Here is a 6097-nt window from a genome sequence, read left to right on the forward strand (position 1 = left end):
ATATGGGATTGATGATGATAATCTGCCCATGGTTCTTCTTCTGTCATCATTAAATGATTGGATGATTACTTCATCAGTATAAAATGTACATGAAAAAGGATCAGAGGAAGTACCATATTCTAACGAACGATTAACCTATACAATTGGTGATGATGGATTTGGATTTGTTGCGCAATCCAAAAAGATTGATTGCTATGCGAGCTCAATTTGGCTTAGCAACATGGTTTCATTACGCATATCAACTTCGGAATTATTGGAAATCTCCATGAGTCAGATGAAGTGGAAGATATCATGTTACAGGTCTCAACTTTTGTAACTTCCGCCGTTTGTGATGGTGACGGTAGTGAAAAGGTACCCATTAGGGAAGAATCTTTGAAGAGACCTACTCCAATGTTCTGAAGAGATAGTGGAGGTCCATCAACTAACGAACGCTTCTAGTTTCCTGTGAACTAGAGGCGAAGAAGGTGAGTTGATCAATTATTATGACTTCGCCTTTATGAGGGAAAGCGATCATACGAAAGTATGTTGAAACCATAGAAGCCATAGCGTAAACCCATGGTCTTCCTAGTAAAATATTGTAGTCAAGGGGTCTGTTAACGACCTCAACTTCAACAGTTACAGTTTTCCCACCTAGTTCTATCTGCAGGTTACTTAAAATTCCACAAGGTGTATAAGTGCGATCATCAAAAGCTTTTAACGTTGTAGGTGGTTGTGACAAAGGCAATGAGCCAAGTTTTTTCTAGCAATTCATTGACATGATATAAGTAGATGCATCTTTGTCAACAATGGTTCGCTGAATGAGGTGATTCAAAGCATTTACTTAGATCAAGAATGCTAATTGTGCTGGTAATTGTGGCGTATAACCCGCATGGTTAAAAACTATGAGATTGGAATCCGTTGGATCAATTCCACTAATTGCTGACAATAAAGCATGCTTTTGGGAGGGACAATTTTGAAGCACCTCAAGCATCGACATAGTAGAAGGTGACTGAGCCAAATCTTCTACTATGTTATAATTTTTTGTTGCTCGAGCTCAAGGGTTGAATATAGATTTATGAAAAACTCCCTTAGGCGGTTATATTGTTAAGTCTGGTGTAATGAGTCGTGGAATGGAGTTAGATGAAGTCGAATTTGAAGTATTGGGTTGATCTATAGCTTGGTTATTCGACGACGAGAGTGGATTACCGTAATCTTTACTTCATGTAGTCACCAAAACATCAGTCTTAGGCTTAGTGGTGGATAGCATAAGAACTTGTGAAGTGGAAGCATGATCTGTAGCAACCAAATGAGTCTCTGGATTTGGAAAAGGGTCTATCAACACAACAGATGTACTAGAAGTCTTAAGAAGTTTTGAGACTTCAGAGCGGTGAGGATAGTCTCACGTAAATTGATCCTCATTACAAATTAAACATGGGTAACAAGGTTTCCTAGCCAGAGAAGAGGAATTAGATGATTTCTCTTGAGGGGGAGAATTTTGTTTCTTTTTGGTTTTCCCCTTTTTCTTGCTTCAAGGTTGCTTTTCATTTTTACTTTTGTCATATGACATGGCATTTATTTTGGAAGCAAGCGTATTATCAGGTGTATTAGGGGTTTGATTTGAAATAGAAAGTGTTTGAATAGATGGTCTACTTGATGTTTGAGTGCTTGAAGAACCTATCGCACCATCACCGACATAAGAGTCCTTACTGGATGGAGGTGGTGGAACAGTAAAAGTTGGTCTAGGTGCATTTGGAATCTTATCATAGAGCGTGCCAGACTGGGTGTAAATCAAGTCTAAGTATTGGGCACGAGCAATTACTTGCTCGTCAATAACAACTCCACCTTTAGCCACATCCTTAGTGATAAATGGAAACAAGGATTTAATAAACCACTCAGCTAAAAGCTGATTAGGAACAAAAGTTTTGACCATTCGATGGCAACGACGACACCACTCATGAATATGATTATAAATGTGAGTAGCAGTGGTCTGTTTAAAGTTGGTCAATAGTTCCTTTCCAATTTCATATCTAATGGGTAACTGGAAATGGGTTAAAAATGTAGTGGCTAAGGCTGTCAAGTTGTCAAATGAAGCTTGTGGTAATTCAATATACCACTTTGCAGCTGGACCAATGAGTGTTTTCTCGAAAAGACGTAGTCTTACTGAATCATCATTTAGGGAGTTGGATGAACACCATAAATGAAAAGTCATAACGTGATTGGATGGATCTTCTCCAAGGTTTCCATTGAACTTAGGAATATCAGAAGGCAATTTGTGTGGAATCACCAACCACCAAGCTAAATAAAGAATGGGATCATTGGTAAGCCGATTTAAATCCAGTAATTCAAGTGTTGCGACAAAAGGAAACTATTTGTTTAGGTCGGGTTGAGCATAACCAGGGTAAGATGGAATTGCCTGGAAAAAAGGCCTTTGCAATCCAGCATAAGGAATCTGTTATCGGTAACCCTGATAGGGGTAGGTTTGTTGAAAATATCCAGTATAAGGTTGTTGTTGGGAGCCGAGATAAATTTGTTGTTGACCAAAACTAGCATAGGCTTGTTGACTAGAACCTGGGTAAGCTTGTTGTTGACCAAACCCAACATAGGCTTATTGATCAAGTCCAAGATAAGTTTGTTACTGTTGGAATTTTTGTTGTTGGTATTGTGGCTTCCACGGTTGTTGATACAATAGTTGTTGCCCACCAGTATAAGTTTGACCAGGTTGTGGATAAATTGGACCAATATAAGTCTGAGTCATCCCAGTTAATGGTAGAGGTTGTTGGATTTTAGACATAAACGGTTGTTGTAAAATGGCCTGAGAAGACTGAGTCTTTAGACCTGAAACTTTAGGGTAAGAGGTTGAAGGATCAACTTGCAAAGGTTGAGATACAATCAACTAAGCTTGTGACTGTGGTAAAGTCATAACGACAGGCGTAGTAGGTATGGATGAAATAGGTTGTATTGGTTGTGATGAATACACAAGCCTTGGTTGAACAGGCATTGTAGGCTACCATTGACAAATAGTCATTACAGAATAAGTTGGACCTAAATATGATGGTATACTGCCATATGGTGGCCCCAAAAAGTATGGAGAATAAGAATATTGGGCATATTTTTCTCCATATGGAGGTAATCTAGTGTTAAGTGGATACATTAGATGGTAACCAAATGGGCCAACTTGATAATGAATTGATGGATCAAACTATTCATTATCTGTAAGTGAAGAACCAGATAAAATTCATGTGGATGACATGGGTGAAGACCAAGGACTAGAAGAAACACCAAAGAGAGTTCCAGATAATGATTGGTAACCCAGTGGGATGGATAGACCACCATACAGATGTGACTCAGGTGTTGTGGTAAAAATCGAAGAAGTAGCGATAGTAGATGATGTTGCAGCTGTAACAAATGATACAGTATGAGATTTTGTTTCAACCATAGTCAAATGACCCAATAAATGTCCTAATTAATCTACGAGAGTTTGAAATTCAACAAGATCAAGAGGAGCAGTATAAGTTAACCAAGGAAAATAAGGATAAAGATAAAGCCCTGGTCCAAAACGAGTCGAAGTTCTAGGTGAAGTTTCTTCTTTAAATTCCTCTTCAATAGTAATTAAACTGGGTGGAAGGATTTCACCATCAGGTTTGTAATAAATTTTCGATGTTTTACTCTGCGGTAAAGGAGAAGTCTCAATAGTTACAGATGTCTAAGGATAAACCGCTCGATCACCTTCCAGTACGGGAACAACTTCTGGTTGTTCAACTTCAGGATCCAAGTGTTCTAGTAAAAGAACAACTGGTTCAGGATGAATTTCTTGAACAACATCTGGTTCAGAAGTAACTTCTTGTTGAACTATGATATGTTAGAGATCAACTTCCGGTTGAACAAATTCTAGTTTAGAAGTAATTTATTGTTGAAAAACTTTGGGTTGAGGATCAACTTCTTGTTGGACAACTTCAGTTACCGTTTCACTAAGCTCACTTTCAGTGTCCTCAGGTAATTGTAAAGGTTCCACTTCAATAGCAAATAAACCAATAATAGTAGGAGTAACGGGAATCGCAGTACGTACCAGTATAAGTGACTCTGGTAAATCAGATGAAGAACTAGAAGTTTGTGATGTACTGGACTCAGTTAAACAAGACTGCTTTCGCCGACTAGGTGTAGCTTCAAGCAGTAAATGCGGTTTACTCACTGTCCTACGTGAACGATGGGGTAAAGGTTGATTTTCTTCCACAATTGCTGATTGGTTTTATTATAAAAAGAAATAAACAAAAAGAGGGTAATCTAGGCAAAAGAATTACCAAGTAACTGTGAACTGAAATATACCGCCTTGGAGGAGCCAAGGACTTAACATACATGCAGGTAATCTCCCCGAATGTTGTTTTCGGTGTATCGTAGTGTACAAGGCGGTCGACTCAATTACCTATGGATGGATAGCAACCTAATGTAGTCCTCCCAAATATACCCAAAAGTATGTGGAGGCCCAATCTGTGTTAGCGTTGTCTAATGGGAAACTGGATAGTGAGAGAATTCCCTTATACTTTTTGTACTATAACACCACCCGATATACCTGAAAGTACGTGGACGAGCTACGATATACTTACGTACGTGGAATGAGGTTTCACACTCGGAATTTATCGGAGACCGTTAGTGAAAGATGCTATGTTTAACGATGTCGGAACACATCTCTAGCCTAGACCTCTAAATGTTATGCGTTAAGTTACAATTCTCCATTAGGTTAATTGAGATAAATTTTAGTTGATCTTGTTTAAAAGTTTTCCTTTCAGGTTCACCACGTGATGTTTCTAAAACTCCTAGAATGCAACTAATATGGGAAACATTCTTTTCATTTGATTTAAACAATGAAAATCGTAACTAAAAGGGATAGAGCAATCAAAATCTCTAAAAAAAGAGCATATAGAACATCTAATGCAGATTTCCCTATACCATTCCTACAAGAACACACAAACTTCTAAATGCATTATGCATGTGTTTCTTTTCATTCCTTTAATTTTTAGATAAACATAAATAAATTAAATGCATAAACGATCAATCAATGCTTTTCATAAGAAACGAAGACTTTAAGACAGTTTCTTTTTCAATGAAATGAAGACTTTACAACAATTCTTTTTCATAAAAGTAAAGACTAATCAATGTAAGCTTACTTCGGGATTGATTCGACAATGATAAAGAAAACATAAAGAAACATTGAACAAACAATGCCAAAGTGGGCATGGAAAAGAAATCCTAGTTTGGACTTCAGGGATAGAGAAACATTGATAATTCAGCAAACAAGATGCGAAACAGTTTGGAAAAAATAAAGGAAAAAGATGGGTTTTTGGCTTAACAGGGACCAGCTTAGCCCTGAGTGGGAGACAATGCATTGCAGAGCACTGTCTTTAGGCTAAGGTTGCTCTGCAGCACACTGTGTCAAGAACAACAATGCGTTGATGCCAGAGAGCACTATCAGCACACAAATAAGCACACATTTTGACCAAACAAGCTTCAAAATGACTTAATATAGGTAAATGAACTCAAGCAAAGTCTACTGGTGCTGCTAAGACAAGGGATAACTACCAGGAATGATGGTCGATCCCTAGTATGGTCGCTAATTTGTTATACAGAATTTATACCTACGGATAAGTATATCTTCCCTAAGTGGGTAGTTACACTTAGAACAACTGAAGTAAAGATGTTTAACCTTTTCCTACAATAAACAAATAAGATAAAAGAACCTACCTGTGATCCTTCACTTCCTTTGATCTCCTTTTAGTTGCTCCCATCGCTTTCCCTCAAACTAAATTCACTCAATTGGTACCTGCCAACATAAATAGGAGATGACAAAAATCAAAGCATGCGATCTATTTATTGTAAACAAATGGAGTCGACAACATTTGAACATAAATTCATCATAGATATAGACAAAAGTATTGGAAAAGTAACAAACAACTTTATTGATTGATAGAAGGAGAAGTTACACCCAATGTGGTTCGATCTCGTGTTACTCATCCAACTTAGTCCAAGCCCTCATCACACTAATAGCAACATCAATCCAGTAGCATAACATTTCTTTGACAATGATTTCAAGTCTCTAAATCAACATTATTTCTCTATAATATCC

This window comes from Pinus tabuliformis, chromosome 5_1, assembly GCF_031772625.1.
Source record: "Pinus tabuliformis cultivar Carrire ecotype Pingquan chromosome 5_1, CPIR1, whole genome shotgun sequence".
NCBI classification, from domain to species: domain Eukaryota; kingdom Viridiplantae; phylum Streptophyta; class Pinopsida; order Pinales; family Pinaceae; genus Pinus; species Pinus tabuliformis.